Source organism: Boleophthalmus pectinirostris, unplaced genomic scaffold (genome assembly GCF_026225935.1).
Source record: "Boleophthalmus pectinirostris isolate CB_2022bp ecotype Guang Dong unplaced genomic scaffold, ASM2622593v1 HiC_scaffold_15, whole genome shotgun sequence".
Lineage (NCBI taxonomy): Eukaryota > Metazoa > Chordata > Actinopteri > Gobiiformes > Gobiidae > Boleophthalmus > Boleophthalmus pectinirostris.
The window spans coordinates 4,586,139-4,603,913 of NW_026571070.1; positions in this window are offsets into that span (position 1 = coordinate 4,586,139).

Sequence of the window (17,775 nt, forward strand, 5' to 3'; positions counted from 1 at the left end):
TTGTGTTGGAAAGGGTATGTGATCAAAACGAAAAAAAAAAGTACTTTCATGATGGAAAACTAAGACAGTTTCCATAGCGATTAACGATTTAAAACAAAACCTTACATCTTCCGAATGGAGAAAAAGACCTCAAAACCGTATGTATATATAAAACAAGAAGCTGAAACCAGTGATTAACATAACTGCAAGTGCGCTAAAACCTTCTATTTAAAATCCGGTGTCCTTAGCATATCCTCGTCCGCAGGTTTGAACGGACTTAAAAGCTTCGTTTCATCATCGGCCCAGCGTCGGCCACAGCTCTCCCACTTCTGTATAATGGCGGATAATGGTGGATTCTAGCCCCGGGAATTACCATCTCCTTCCCTTTTGACCGTCCGAGCCGCGCAGACTCACTTTTAAGCCCGGAATCCTTTATGGCGATCTTCATAAGCGGAGCGCGGCCATTTTGAGGACTTTTATCCGAGCGGGGTCAGGGCTCGGGGTGAGAAGGGGGCGACTCTTTTTAACGATATCGGGGGGAGAGAGGGGAGCAGAGACGCCTTCAGACAGAGAAGTAGAAAAGCAGATGGTTTAAACCGGATCGGCCCCGGGCTCACACTGTTCATCGCTTTCATTAAAGGACGTGTTGGAAAATGGACTGCGGCACACGGGGACCCGGACTCACCCGCTCTGATCCGGCAGGTGAGCAGGGAAAAAGGAAGAGGAAACGAGGACTTATTTTAATACAGGTTGTTTCAGAATCAGATTTTTGTAGAGCTAAAATATACAGAAGAAGTAGCATTAGTGAGTGCGTATACATGCACATCAATAACCCGGTTATTAGCCATATCCCGGTTATGTCAGTATTCGAGTTACTGCGTTTACATGCGCACTGAGAAACCGGGACACTCATATCCGCGTGTACATGATCAATGATGGAGTAATCCCGGTTTTTGACATAATCTTCAAATGCGCGAGGCGGCAAAAATTAACTTTAAATCAATTGTCATAAACCAGAAAAATACAACCGTGACTCCTTTAGCATAAGAAGCTAAGGGCTGACGAGATCATCCACAATCCACTGCGCAGATTCTTCATTAAAATCTTATGCATAAATAAATAACATTTTACACATATATACCATAACACTATAGAACATCAGCTCCGTTTGATCAGATAATTCAGCTGTGATCACATTTGTTTACGTTTTTAAGAACGAACTTAAGACCGTTTGCAATTAGCAATATACCTGTTGCGGCCGCTAAAAAACAATCGCTCCTTGCGCCGCTGGATGGTGGATTAGTTTTCTTTGACTAATGACACGACTCTTGGATTATATGTGTTATTTTCTGTGACAGAAAGGTGCTGATGATGGTATGTGTTCTGTGTGTGTGTGTATAGGAGATAGTTCATGGTTAGTTTTTCAGCGTCACAGAGTGCAGGTCCCGACGTGTGCAGGTTTAGCCGCAGCTCTTTATTTTACCAGTCATTTCACTCGTTTGGTCACTTTATTTATGTTGGTCGATTTTGTCATCTGTTGTGTGAGGGCTGGAAAGTGTCCTTTTGGACGCATGCGACTCAAACTTTATGTTGGCAGTAAGGGATACGTCGTTTACATGACAACAAGTAACCCGGATACTATCGAATAAAACAGCTTATACAGTAACCCTGTTTCTAATAACCGGATACGCATATACGGGTTACTTGAAACCCGGTTACTGCGTAACATTCACCATGAACTCGGGATGGTCAAAAAACCCCGATTATAAACCAGGTTTTGATGTGCATGTATACGAACTCAATGATTTATAACTATATCGTTTGAATACATGCATCACGAATTTTGGACTTCCGGTCATCGCGGAAAGCATACTGAGAAGGATATTCTGAAAAAAAGAGCATCAAACCATCATTTTTGATTTTCCAGTGGGATGCGTCAATTGACAAAGTCGATCTTTTCAAGTCTTTTGACCATATCACTTTGTTTTGGTTCTGATATGTTCATATTTGATAGTTTTCGGGATTCGTCGTCGTAATTGTGTGGTTGTTGGATCTACAGGGAAACGGCTCGAGAAATGGCTTCGAAGCTGTGAATCCGTAACTGCACAAGTAATCAATGTGAAGCGTGTGGACTCAAAACCTCCTTTCAAAACTGCTTCTCTTCCCCGCGAATTGAAAAGTAGTGAAAGGTGAAGGCGATGGGCAGAACTGATCCACAGGAAGACCAAAAGGAAACATTTTGGCGCTTAAGAAATCACCCGATTTGCAGCAAAATTTTGTATGTGGAACGCCATCAATGCGGGATCCCATTTGTAACGAGAGGTGCAGAAGACAAACATGCTGGCTCTGCACTTTCTTGTTCTTTGTCGGTTTTACAGCAACATCACGTCTTGGTTCTTTGGCAGTGGAAGTGTTTTCCTTGGTGAACAACTGGAGACTTTTTGCGTTGCGTTGACTTTTTAAATATATGCTCAGCAACATTTGTAAAGGGCTCCACTGAGGGTTGTGTGATTGTGGTTGCTGCTCTTTTGTTTTCGCTCCACTTATCACCTGTCGTTCGCTCAAATAAGCGATGGGTGTAAATTTTCAAAATATACAAATTTTTGGTTTTTAGTATTTCATGTTTAATAATCAACTCATCCAATAGCCCTTTGTGTAGACTGCACTAATAGAGGTGTATATTTTACACAATTATACAGCGTAGAGGTAATTTTTCCTACATTGTAAACAAACTCATATTATAACTAAGAGCCTTACTCCTACATTAACAACCCCACTCCCTGACTCTAAACAGATACACTTTATCAATTATACACTATAACTGGCCAGACACAGAAAATTACTCCCCTACAACGTACACAAACTCCACTGCGCCGACTAGGTAGGACAGATAATACTCCCTATAACTGTAAACAACATCACTTGCGCCAGACTATAGAGGCGTTATCAGCATAAACTTTACTTTCCTACTCACATTCGTTACACAACACCCACTTGCGCAGTACTTAGAGGTGTATCTAGATTACTACTTCCTTACATTATGTTAATGCTATATAACTTCACTTCCACACTGCGCTCAGAGCTATAGATGTGGCACACCTGATACTACTCCGCTACAACTGCTCACCCTAAAAACTACTACCCTTATACCATGCGCCCAGATGCCATCACATTTAGAAGAGACCAAACGATAACTTGACTCCCTATAGTGTCACGATACATGGACTCCCTTACTGTGCCAGACTATAACGTAGACGGAAGGATAATACTCCCTTAATTTCAACTTGTATCCCCAGATATAGAGGGACAATAGATTTCACGGGTAGTACTATATGCGGGACATAGAGGATATATAATACCCGTAACAAGGTACAACAACTCACAACTGCGCACTACGAGGCTGATAGATACTCCTACAACTGTCCAATCACCACTTTATCCAGACCCGAAGAAGATAACTACTCCCTACAAAGTACAACACTCACTCATCTGCGCCGACCTAATGGAATCAGATAATATGTGGCTCACTCCCTACTGCGCTGATCGTCAGGCCAATGTATACTCCACAAAGTGTTGCTCAGACTTGTGACGTGAGAGACAGATAATAATTTATAATCTCCACCCTGCGCAGTATAACAACACCTAATACCCACAGCGTACAACAATCACATGGCCAGACAAGAGGGATGATAGGGGGCCCTAAACTGTACAACACTCACCCATGGGCCAGACTATAGATGAGACAGAATTCCTTCTCCTCAGTACAGCTCGCCCCATGAACTACAGGACCATTATGCTAATATTACTGTTAAACTGTAAGATACCCCTTAAAGTTTTTAATTTAGTTCTTTATGTATACAGGCGCTTTTCACAGACAATATTCACTTTCGCTTGACAGATCATATATTCGTCACTTCCAGACCCGTGTGATAAACTACTGTTTGTAGCACAGCCGCCCGGGGCAGACTGACGGGACGGAGGCTGCAATCTGCGCATTGTCCCCTCCGACAACACATCACTCACAACCACACAATTCCGTACTAGGCAATGTGGATTGAAGTGCTTGCCTAAGGACAAATGACACTTTTTTTACGACCAGTTCCCACTGTTACAAGATAATACTCCTACACTGTACAACACTTCACAGTGAGTATTTGAATAAGGTCTCTACTGTCAATTTCTTCACATGTACTGGACACACAAAGGAATCGGAATTGGACCTGTCACCTCGCCTGTACATGACAAACACACAATACAATATGACATGAGGAGACTAGACATGACCCGAACCAGAAGACACGAAGCAGTAATGTAACAGATAAACCCGCGCCTCTGTCAATCAAGTCGTTTCCTTATGACCTCTTGTATATACTGTATTTATATTACCATATATTTCTTTACTTGTACGTACATTTGTATAATTTTGCTACTTATTTAGAAGTTTATTACCATTTATACATACTTTTTTAAACTCTTTGTTACTGTAATATAATGTGATGTGTGAGCTGCTGTGTCCAAGTCATTTCCCTGGTGGATCAATAGAGTCTGTCTAAGTCTATGTCTATAAAGTCTATAAATCAAATGTACGTTTCTGATGGAGAGTTCTGCTATTTGCTTATCTCCAAGGATCCAGGGAAGTGTTGTTGCCTGAAATGTCCTTTGGCAAAACGGCTTTAAACATGTCGATCTCCATGGAAACAAGCAGCTATAAAACATTACCCTCTATATATATGTATTTTTCCGACTATAAGTTGCACTTTTTTACAGGTTTTGTTTTTTCCGTGCGACTCTATCATTAAAATGTTTTCAAAGTGAAGTGTGGATAGGTTCTAGTCTGTGTGTGAGTATCTGCTGCCTGTCACTTGGCTGCTACTGCGCATGTCCTCCTGAAGAAACGAGCTCTGTCCTGTCTGCGTGCAGTGTCAGTCGATTCGCACCGTGTATTCTGCACCACTGAACAATTTAACATTTAAACAAACTTATAAAGACAAAGACTGAGAAGCTGAACCAAATGCAACCAAAACAATAATTAGATTCTGCAGAGTACAACTGCAGTCGTGAAACTGCAGCTGAAAACGATAATGCGAGCCAGCTAGAAGAAAGTTAGAGTGAAGAGAAACTTGTACAACCGGAGGATGCACATGAAACTTCCTGAAGTCACTGTGGGTGACAAAGCCTGGACTTCAGTGACACCAGGAACCATCCTGTCGGGATTCAGAAAGACCCGAATAATTTAACTCGGAACTGATGCTGAGGCTATGTTTAGACTGCAATGTACTCCATATTGAAGCAATTTGATCAGACACGTCATTCTGTGTCCTGCAATCTTCCCTATCCAACAGTTTTGAGCATATTTGTTGTACTGTTTTACGAATCAAACACTTAAGAACCACATGGCTCATTTGCATAAAAAGTGCTTCAAAAACAGCTGCTCTTGTGCTGCTGAGCGGTTCAGTTCTGATTGGACTAAAGAACGACTCAGTGGATATGAGTGTTGTTTCCTGTGAGCGAGGGGTGGTTCTGCGTGAACTTTTTTTGTGAGCTGCTGTCTGTGTTTCTAAGTGGGGATGGTTCATGTATATTCATATATGAATGGACATATATTTGCCTCTTAGTGTTTTGGCGTGAATAACTTCGCGGTGCATAGACCTAACATCAATATATTCAGTCGTTTTCAGGCGTTCCACACAGTGCGGATCAGATCTGTACTCGGAGAAATTCGGATGATCGGCCGCCAGATCGTTCGTCTCTGGAGCGTTCCATCGGATCAGCGTGACAAACACTGCATCCACAATATAACTCGAAGTTCGCGGAGTTGCTCAGAAGGAACGATGATGAAGAATTGATGGATTAGTGATTTGTAGGAGATGGGAGTTTGTAAAACCTTGTTCTGTTCTGTTGTTTATGTTATAGTTTATCTGAAGAACTGTTCATACGTGACGTTAACAGTCTGTTGTTCTGTCTTCTATTTTATTACTAGAACTTGCATAACATAAATTTCCCCCAAAAAGTACGACTTAGGCTACGTTCAGACTGCAGCCTGAAGTGACCCAAATCAGATTTTTTTGGCCTCTATGTGACCTGTATCTGATCTTTTAATGACAGTCTGAACGACACAGATCCGATTTTTTCAAATGTGACCCAGGACACTTGGATATGTGCTCCTGAAACCGATACATATCTGATCTTTTGACATGTGACTTCAGTGTGAACGGCCAAAGTGCATTCATCCGACCTACACGTTATCAACAAGACACAAACGTCACTATTCTGCGCTGAAATAGGCAAAAATTGTTAATGAACTCCGTGTCACTGAAGTGAAGCACATCACCACTCACCACTCTTGGCTCCGTCTCCACATCCACACGTTCCTTTCAACGGACGTCGCTGCCGCTGCCCCACAAAACACCACGACCAAAAACCTCGTCCTTCTCCTTCTCAATCTCCTCCTTAAAACAAGTAAGTTGTTCATGTTCTGGCTCCGGTACGAGAGGAACTTTAAAATCTCCAGGTGCTCGAATGCTGCGTCCATGTTTGGACAACTTCTGTAAACACAGAGACGCTCGCTGCGGTTGACGTCGTCGTGTCTCCAGTGTCACATGCGGGACACTTTTGGGCCATTTAACGTTCACACTGGAGTCACATACAAGTCACATTTAATTGGAAATGTGAACGACCTCGCAAAAACATCAGATTTCACAAAAAAATGGGAATTGAGCGTTAAGCCCTGCAGTCTGAACGTAGCCTTATAGTTCAGAGCAACTTACAGTCCAAAAAATATGACATAAAACCTTAAATGAACATCGGTGTACAGGGCCGGGCCTGGTTAGTACTTGGACGGGAGACCGCTTGGACTATCACAAAGTGTCAAAACCTGTTGTGTTGGTGGTGGTCAAAGGGAGCAGATGGCGCAGATTGGCAACCTCGCTTCTGTCTGTCCCAGGGCAGCTGCGGCTCCTATATCATCTCACCACCACCGAGCGTGAAGTGACCGAGTAAATCGCCGTAAAAGATCTTCGAGTGCCGCCCAAACGCACTTTATAAATCGAACGCGTCGACGTAATAAAAGTCTCCATCCTCTTTTTATCTTAACTTCTCAGAACGCTCTTTCCTCTGACCTCTCCATCAAACCGCGATGAAAATAACCTGTACTTTCGTGTATTTTTGTCCCCTCGTTCGTCTGCGGGCGCGTACACGGCAGGTATTCTCGGCATCCTTCACGAAGCTCAAATCAAACAGAACAATATTACAAATAAGGTGACATCTACTTTGAAATCCACGCCTCGGGAAAGTAAAAACGGTTCAAAAAGTCTAAAGATTATGAAAGGAGTTAGTATTTTCGTTGTGTTTTCAGACGGTGAAAGCACAGATCTAAATAAGGCTGGGATACTGCCTCGGTGGGTGACAGCTGATTCCACACCTAGCTGGGCACGGCGGGACGTTGGAGCATCTGGTCAGACTCCAAGAAAAAAAAAAAAAAAAGGGAAAAAAATCAAGTCTTTTTTGGTTTATTTTGACAACCCCATTCTGCGGTGTAGGTAAGTCTATGCACACAGACAGAGACGCAGAGAGAGAGAAAGTCCAAAACAACATATGCTCTGCTTATTCCCACTAACACTGATTCATAATTTCACCTACAAAACAAATAGGAAACATGCTGTAGCCGTGAAATCCAGCTCAGATGTACGCAGAGTCCCCGAAGAGTGGAACAAGTTAAAGAAAATGTGAATATTCTGCAGGAAAAAAAAAAGTGCAGAGTTTACTTTGAGTCGTGTTTTTAAAGGCAAAGCTGTAATGTAACATTTTTATACCAGTACAGGGAAGCGTCTTGCCCAAGGACACAGCAACAGAGCTTCAGATTGTTGGTCAAACGTGGATCTCGCATAATAACAACTCGCAAGGTTGGTAGATTAATGCCCTCCCATCCTCAAATCTAAGCAACTATAGCTAAATTTATGTTTTCATTTGAATAATTTAATCAAATGTAACCTTCTGACTCACAAATAATAACAGTGGAATGGTCTGGAGAGGGTTGGTAGTTTGAATCCCACTATAAACAGTTCATTTTAACTTTCTGTCCTTGGGCAAGACACTCATCTTGACTGTGTGTATGTGACAATCACTAATTTGTATAGTTTTTTGCTGTACATACCTTTTAAAAGCATGCATTCTTGCAGCGCCTCTCCACAGATCTGACCTGGAACTTGGCCTGGTGGCGTCAACTCATCGACTGGAAGTAGATAATGCCACACAGTGGAAAATTCCAGGTCAACCTCCATGGAAACAAGCAAGTGACAGGTCCTACAAAAGGCAGAAAAACAGTGCATTGCAGTGAGGTTAGTAAGATAAAGAATATTCCGCAGTATGGCACATATTAAATTACAGCTGTTTTTATTGCTCATACCTTAAAAAAAATAAAATAAAATCATACATACATCTGGTGGTGTCATTTGCTCTTCTCCATGGAGGTAGATAAGTTAATACCAGACTGTAGAACATTCCAGACAAATCAGTGAGTGCGTATACATGCACATCGGTATCCTGGTTACGATTGGGTTTTTTGAGTTTCGTCATGGTGCATGTAAACGCAGTATCCCGGTTATGAGAAACCGGGATACTGTAGCTGGTATATTCCGATAGTAACCGGGATATTGTGGCATGTAAACGCAGTATCCCAGTTACTGCAACATAAATTTGAGTGCACATGCGTCCAAACGACAAACACTTTTCAGTCTTTTCATCACAATGGAGCCAACATATGTAAAGTGACCATACATGAGTGAAATGACTGTTAAATAAAGAGCTGTGCTAAACCTGCACCCGTATGATCTCTGAAAAGTTCAACATGAAACACCTCCTACATGATACATGCACGGAACAGACTCGGCATCATCAGGACATCCTCTGTCACAGAAACAACACTCATATTCCACTGAGTCGTGTCCTTTAGTCCGACAGAAGCTGAACCACATCAGCAAACAAGAAGAGAGCTTTTTTTTTTTTTTTTAGAGCTTATAGTTTATGCAAATGAGCCATGCGGGTCAAGTGTGGTTTCTGTAAATTGTAAACAAATGTGGGCAAAGCTGAATTATACTATAAAAGTGATGTGGTTCTATAGTAGCTACGGTTTATATGTTGTAAAGTTGAGTTTATTTATGCAGAAGATTTTCATGAATAATCTGCTGCAGTAGAACTTGTACAATAGTGTTTGGAAACGTTTGGTTTGATCTGTGCAGTGGATTGTGGGATATCCCATAGCTCCTTACCGCTGGTTAGGAAACTCCTGAACTTCTTATGCTAAAGGAGCTCATGGTTGTTTGCATTTTTCCTGGTTTATTACCTCTGCCAAGGAGGTTATGTTTTTGCCGGCGTTTGTCTGTTTGTTTGTTTTTTAGCAACATAACTCAAAAAGTTATGGACCGATTTTGATGAAATTTTCAGGATTTGTTGGAAATGTGAAAAGGAAGAACTGATTTCATTTTGGGGGTGATCCGGAAGAAATCCTGGATTCTGGATCACTTTGAAATTTTAGTTCACATTGTGGTAAATGGGGCCAAAAATTTTGTTTCTCAATATCTCGGTTAATTATTGACCAAACCCCATGAAATTTGACTCAGGGATGGACAATGGGATCCTCTTTCATATTCCAAAGGCTGATCCGGATCTGATCCAGAAGACTGATTTTATCGCAATTTATATAAAAAATGGGGGTAGTCAATCCGTGTATCATTCGTTCATTCGTTTTTCAATATAAAACCAAAAATAAGAAAACGAAAAAACAACAGTTTTCTTCGTTATTTGTCTCCAAAACCAAAATGAAAAAACGGATAACGATTCGTTTTTTCAGTTTTCGATTTTGTGTTTAAATGAAGAATGGAAAAAACGGATAACGGTCGTTTCCCGTTTACGTGACTTCCGTGACTGCGATGTCGAACCAAAAGCTCTTAGTTCGATTCATTTTCATTGGTGTGAATGCGTCAGTCGGAGGCTTTGCACCACCTCGGAACCAGCCGCGGTTCTTGAGCGCGGAGGACCAGAGCAGCTCTGTCCCGGTCTCAGTCCCGCTCTGGTCTCGGTCTGGTCTCGGACCTGGATCCGTCCTGATTCAGTCCGTATGCGGTGAGACTGGGGACCAGACGGCGGAGACCGAGACCAGACTCCAGACCGCCCACGGCAGGGCCGGAGCTCGAAGCTGAGGCTCGGACCCCGTGGAGGCTCGGAGTCAAAGCTCGGAGTCCGGTCTGGTCCCGGTCTGGTCCCGGTCTCAGTCCCGCTCTGGTCTGGTCTCGGTCTGGTCTCGGACCTGGATCAGTCCTGGTTCAGTCCGTACCCGGTGCAAAAGTTCGGCATCGCAGTCACGGAAGTCACGTAAACGGGAAACGGCCGTTATCCGTTTTTTCCATTCTTCATTTAAACACAAAATCGAAAACTGAAAAAACTAATCGTTATCCGTTTTTTCATTTTGGTTTTGGAGACAAATAACGAAGAAAACTGTTGTTTTTTCGTTTTCTTATTTTTGGTTTTATATTGAAAAACGAATGAACGAATGATACACGGATTGTAGTCCTTGGCGGAGGTCTGCGCTCTCTGACTGCTTTTCTAGTTAAATATATAATTTTTGAGCTTGCGCATTTGTAAGATTATGTAAAGAGACCAGGATACTACACTTGATCATGTATACAGGGATATGAATGTCTCGGTTTCTCAGAACGCATGTCAACGCAGTATCCCGAATACTGACATAAAAGGCATAAGGCTAATAACCGGGATACTGATGAGCACTCAGTAACACGTACATGAAAATAAGCAGGTAGCAGACAGTCCACCAAAACAGTTACACCTTGCATCTTTAAAAAAACAACGGTGAACAAAGCGAGCTCATTTAAACCGCATCTGTTTATGCCCCTGAACACCTCATGACTCACCAGCTCGGCGTCGGCCCCGCGCCCTTCCTCTAATCAAAACCCAACTGAAAATTGACGTGTCTAATTGACGCAATTAAAGCCGGTCGGACGGGAGCGGCGAGCGGAGCGGCGCGTTCGTATTCTCGCAGACTTTATTATTATTATCACTCCTATTGTCACCGGGGCTATTATAAGACCTCATGATGTACTGCAGGCTCCTCTACTCCTCTCCCAGCGCGGGGGGACTCTACACTGTTGTGACATTTAGTTAAAAGCTGCAGTCGATAAGCAATTTGGGCAAAGACAGCGCATTTAGACATGGAGTTATGAAGGAGATCGGCCACGGGAGAGTTGCCACGGCGATTATTAGGGCGCGCAATTAGAAAAAGCCTCCTCTGATGTATTTGCGGCGCCGTGACGAAATCCAATCATGTTTTATTGTGTTACGGAGCGATATAAAAGATGACAAATTAACTCCGCGGCGAAGGTTAATACAAGTTGCGGTTTTACGGACGTTCGGAGACTTGTTAAATCGTCGGAGAAATGAATCAGATCTGTCAGAGAAAGGTTAGGGTTTGGTTTATAATTTCGAAATAGAAAACAATATTTGACAAACTCGTACGGCTGCTTTCAGAAGTTGTTATCGATCAAGGCGGATTAGGCGGCGTTCTCGTCTCCGCGGTGATGTTATTGTTTTGTCTGGAATGGTTCACGGCGCGGAGTTAAACGTGTCAAGCTCCGTCAAGTAAAGCAAAAATGTCACGAAGCTTAGTTACAGGTCGGATCTGTGGAGAGACGACCCGACTCACTGTAAGAATGGATGATTTTCAAGATATTTTTGAGTAATAAAAACACTTTAATTGAATAAATCCAAGTCGCTACAATGTCAGAATAATGGAGGGAAAGGTTTATAACAGGAGTGGTCAAACTTTTTGGCTCGTGGGCCATAAACGGTTCTAAAATTTGAGGGAAGGGCCGGACAGGAGCAGATGGACGGAGCGGAGAGAAAAAAATGACAGGAGATATGTAGAAAACCTGTGCTTGAATTTCAATTGAAAGTCACTACAAAACATCACAACAAAATATCTGTCTTTCTAAAACACTGAAAATTCAATTAATAAAATATATATATTTTTACATTACTAACAGTAACACATCACACTCCTCCTGACTTTTTATTTCAAAAACTGTAGAAGATGCAGATCTACTTCTGTTCAGTGTGCGTCCCCAGAGCCAAAACTCAACAACGACCAACGCAAGGACAGAACAGTGCCGTCGTGTCAGTCTGCGAGCAACGTGTATTATTTGATCTAATGCACATTGTTTATAATGAGTGTGTTTGTATTTAGTATCTCGGTTACAATCTGTTTTTTTGAGTCATGGTGCATGTAAACGCACTAACCCGGTTACAAGAATGTAAAGTTGATTGAGTCACATTTTTCTATAGTGCTTTCCCACCTTCAAGGTGCTCAAAACACTTTACAACACTCACCCACTCACCATGGGCAAAGTGGGTTAAGTGTCTTGCCCAAGGACACAACAACAGCATTCATCTGTGGGAGCTGGAATCACACCACCTGTGGGTCAGTGGATCTGACCACTCAACCTGTGATGTTTATGTCAAGAGATGGAATCACCAACCTTCAGATCCGTGGGCGAATGCTCCACCAACTGAGCTACTGTCGTCTCTGTCTCTATACTTCGAAAGAACACTTTCCCATAAAGCATTGCGGCCAACATAATAAGCTGCATCTCAATGTATATGTAGTGCGCCATCTACTGGGAAACACCAGAAATACAGGAAAAATAAAACATTAACAAGGTTTATTACTATAATTTATTCAAGTTCGGCGGGCCGGTTTAAATGGTTTAAAGAGCCGCATACAGCCCCCGGGCCGTAGTTTGCCCACCCCTGGTTTATAATGAACCAGTGGATTGAGAGATGGGAAACAGTAGCTCAGTTGGTAGAGCGTTAACTGATTTAGTTTGGCGAAATTCAATTTGACAAGCGGACAAAGGTTTATTAAGGTCAAAAATGTTCCATCCAAAAATCCAAGCTGCTTTTTCAGTTGTGGTCAGACGCTGGTGGACACTACCTCTTATCTAGTCCAGTGAGGTTAATTTGCTCTTCTGATATTTTATGTTATTAGATTTGTTTTTTTCAGACCAAGAGTTTGTTTTCATACCTGACAGTTTTGACTGTTCACTGCGCTCTTCCTCAGAGTTACGTGATGTTTCTGTGATGTGTCGCTCAGCTGATTTTAACAGGTTTTGATGCTGTTTTCCTACAGGAGGAGGCAGGACGACAGCGCCACCTGCAGTCCCACTTCCTCAGGACAGTATCCCAGGTGTGTGAGAGTAAAAAAGCCCCTCGTCCTGGTTTATCGTCCCGTGGGCACGTTTCCGTCTTTTGATTGCCTTTTTAATCCATGTGAGAAGGAAACAGCAAAGGTGTGCACACAAGCAACAAAACATAAAGCAGAACAGGAAGAACTCAAACCAGCCATTTCTGACCAGTGTAAAAGAGAGAAGCACATGATGGACAGAGGAAAACAAACACCGTCGCTGGATTAAAGAGGCAATCAAAATATGAAAACATGCCCACGGGACGATAAACTGTCCAATGAAATTATATATATATATATATATATATAATATAGAGAGAGAGACAGAAAGCAGAAAAAGGGATAGAGAGAGCAAGAGAGAAAAAACAAAAAGGGATAGAGAGAGAACAAAATTCATTATATATAATATATATATATATATATATATAATATGAGAGAGAGAGAGAGAGAGAGAGAGACAGAAAGCACAAAAAATGGATAGAGAGAGTGAGAGAGAAAAAACAAAAAGGGATAGTGAGAGCAAGAGAAAAAACATTGATATACTGTATATATAGAGAAAGAACAGGAAAGGATAGAGAGAGCGAGAGAGAGAATAAAATTCATAAAGTATATATATGGAGAAAGAGCAAAAAGTAATAGAGAGAGCAAAATGAATATACAGAGAAAGAAAAAGGGAATGAAAGAGAAGAGAGCGACAGAGAGAGATAGAGAAAAGAGAAAGAAAGAAAGAAAGAGAAGAGAAAGAGAGAGAGAGAGAGAGAGAGACAGGGAGGAGGTGGAGGCTCAGAGGGTTTTACGTTTAATTAAAAATGCTCATGTAAAGTGATAAGGCGTCCTGTCCTGAGGGTCCAGACTCACACCGGGGTGAACGGGGGTTCGTTAATGCCACGCCACCAGCTGCTGCCCGGTTCAGTCCTCATTACACACACACCGGAAACGACACGATGCACCCGGCGCCGCGTTCAGGTCGGACGACGAAGAACACGAGACACAAGAAGGATACGGAGAAGACGCTGTGAGTAAGATGATGTTTTATAAAAAAAAACAAAATATCCCTGTCCAATATAAACACAAGTATAAAATCACCTCTTAAGACAATTGGATTAATATTCTAGAACACTACACCGAGTTACAGGTCAGTTCTGTGGAGAGGCGACCACGTTCACAGTCAGAATGTCTGTTTTTCTAGGTTTTTTGAGCTGTAAAACCTCCTGTAATTGAAGAAATGTAAAGTAGAACTGTTTAAACCTTTAGGCGGTAGAGGATTTTTTCCTAAGATGTTCGATTTTGACAGCTTAGTCCTGGTTCAGACCTGGTTTAGTCCTGGTTCAGACCTGGTTTAGTCCTAATTTAGTCCTGATTTAGTCCTCGTTTAGTCCTATTTTTATCATGGTTTAGACCTGATTAAGTCCTCGTTTAGACCTGGTTCAGTCCTGGTTTAGACCTGGTTTAGTCCTGGTTTAGTCCTGGTTTAGTCCTGGTTTAGACCTGGTTCAGTCCTGGTTTAGTTCTGGTTTAGACCTTGTTTAGTCCTGGTTTAGTCCTGGTTTAGACCTGGTTCAGTCCTGGTTTAGTCCTGGTTTAGACCTGGTTTAGCCCTGGTTTAGACCTGATTAAATCCTGGTTTAGACCTAGTTTAGACTTGGTTTAGACCTGGTTTAGTCCTGGTTTAGACCTGGTTTAGTCCTGGTTCAGTCCTGGTTTAGTCCTGGTTTAGTTCTGGTTTAGTCCTGTTTAGTTGGTTTCCTGGTTTAGTCCTGGTTCAGTCCTGGTTTAGTCCTGTTTAGTCCTGTTTGGTTTAGTCCTGGTTTAGTCCTGGTTTAGTCCTGGTTCAGTCCTGGTTTAGTCCTGGTTCAGTCCTGGTTTAGTCCTGGTTCAGTCCTGGTTCAGTCCTGGTTTAGTCCTGGTTTAGACCTGGTTTAGTTCTGGTTTAGTCCTGGTTTAGTCCTGTTCAGTCCTGGTTCAGTCCTGGTTTAGACCTGGTTTAGACCTGGTTTAGTCCTGGTTTAGTCCTGGTTCAGTCCTGGTTTAGTCCTGGTTCAGTCCTGTTCAGTCCTGGTTTAGTCCTGTTTTAGTCCTGGTTTAGTCCTGGTTTAGTCCTGGTTTAGTCCTGGTTTAGTCCTGGTTCAGTCCTGGTTTAGTCCTGGTTTAGTCCTGGTTCAGTCCTGGTTTAGTCCTGGTTTAGTTCTGGTTTAGTCCTGGTTTAGTCCTGGTTCAGTCCTGGTTCAGTCCTGGTTCAGTCCTGGTTTAGTCCTGGTTCAGTCCTGGTTTAGTCCTGGTTCAGACCTTGATTTAGCTTGAAATAAATTTGACACTGTATTTGGAAAAAAAATCATCCGTTTTATTCCGAGCCTCATCTTGTCAACTTAAGTCGACAGTGACGCCTCGAGAGTTAATGTCACACTGCGGAACATTCCAGGCATCTCCTTAGAAACAAACAGGTGACGGACCCTCCAGAAAAGCCCCACAGTGCAGCTTTAATCCCACACGCAGCCCGGGTTTACGGCACACGCGGAGAATCCCAGAGTGTGTTGTTATTTTTCCGAGGATATTGTGCAAAGTGGCGCCAGGACTCGGAGTTTCCAGCTCAGTGAACAACACAACAGGGATAATGAACATGTTCACAGCAATTAGCAAAGGTGGGACTGTTCTGTGCGCTTCAGCGGACACAGGCTCTGCATTTATCAAACCCAGACATGTACACGGGCTTTTGTACGCTCACATACGACCCGCGCGCCCGTTCATCTCATTGTACTTTGCCGTGAAATATCCGAAAGGTAAATGCGCAAATGCTTCACCGGATGATTTCTGTAAGTGCCGAGACTCGTTGTTTTCATGAATTCAACAAGAGAGAGAAAAAAAGAAGGTAAAAAGAAGGTAAGAAAAGGGGGAGAGAGGAGGCAAGAGAAAGAGAAAGAGATGTTGGAGAGTTAGTGTTAGAGCAATGATACTATTTTTTTATTTTTTATTTTTTTCACAAGTGTTAGGTTTATCTAAACATTAAAAACAAGAAGAAAGACAAGAGATTAATTCAGTTTTACTCATGAGGAGAACGGGCAGAGAGTGGGCATCAAAACCAACAGTCTTGTAGTACATAAATGGTCATAGGCATAGAATATCACACAAGTATTTAGCAAATATGGGATAATAACATTATTCTGACAACAAGAGCCGCATTGGAAAAGCAAAATCAAGAGGAGAGTCACTTTTACCAACACACGCCAACAAACCAAGTCACCTTTGCAAATGTGCACTTCTACAAATAAACTGGACAGCCCACAAAAAAGAAACAAAGTTGATATATTTACAATCAATCAATCAATTAAAACCAGATTTACCTTAATACAGAGATGAGCTGAAGCTGCACACACGTCCTTCACGTTCTTCATAAATAGTAGATTCAATATAGTACATTTTCTTAATCGATTCTCTGGAGAATTAAAGATCAATTAACCATTAACGTTTTTTATATTAAAATCCATCCATCCATTTTCTTCTTCTGGGGCAGCAGTCTAAGCTGAGACCCCCAGACTTCCTTCACCCCAAACACTTCCTCCAGCTCCTCCGGGGAAAACCCGAGTCATTCCCAGGCCAGTCCAGAGACATAGTCCCTCCAGCGTGTCCTGGGGCCTCTTCACGATCTGCCCAGAACACCACCCGAGGGAGGAGCCCAGGAGGCATCCAGAACGGACACCCGAGCCACATCAACTGGCTCCTCTCGACGTGGAGGAGCAGCGGCTCTACTCCGAGCTCCTCCCGTGTGACCGAGCTCCTCACTCTGTCTCTAAGGGAGACGCCCAGACGCCCTGCGGAGGAAACTCATTTCGAGCGCTTGTATCCGCGATCTTGTCCGGTCGTCACCCAGAGCTCATGACCATAGGCGAGGGGAGAAATGTAGATTGACAGTAAACCATATCACTGCCGATGCTGCTATTAAATTGATCATCATTATTATTACTATTACTAATCTACATAAAGAATCAAAATTGGACAGCATATAAACCATAACCACTCTAGAATGAATTATAATGTGTTTAATGCAGCTTTGAAACATTTGTTTAAGTTTTACAGAAACAAAACTTAGAACCACATGACTCATTTGCATAAATTATAAGCACTGAATCCCCCCCCCCCAAAAAAAAAACAAAAACAAAAAAACAAAAACAGCTCTTTCCTTGTGCGCTGATGTGGTTCAGCTTCTGTTGGACTAAAGGACACGACTCAGTGGAATATGAGTGTTTGTTCTGTGACAGAGGAATGTTGATGATGACGATGATGATGAGTCATGTTTTCAGAGATCAGACGTGTGCAGGTTTAGTGCAGCTCTTTATTTAACATCACTTCACTTTATTTATGCTGGTCACTTGATTTAGACGATGTGAATCAACAGCATGAACGTCTTTTTAAAATGAGGCTCCGGCGGCGGGTCGGGTACAATCATTTCAAATATCAACATCCAAATGAGAAACTTAACATAATGCAATGGAGTTGCGTGAAAGAGATAATAAAATTCCATTACTTTTCCAAAACCTTCATGGAATTTACAA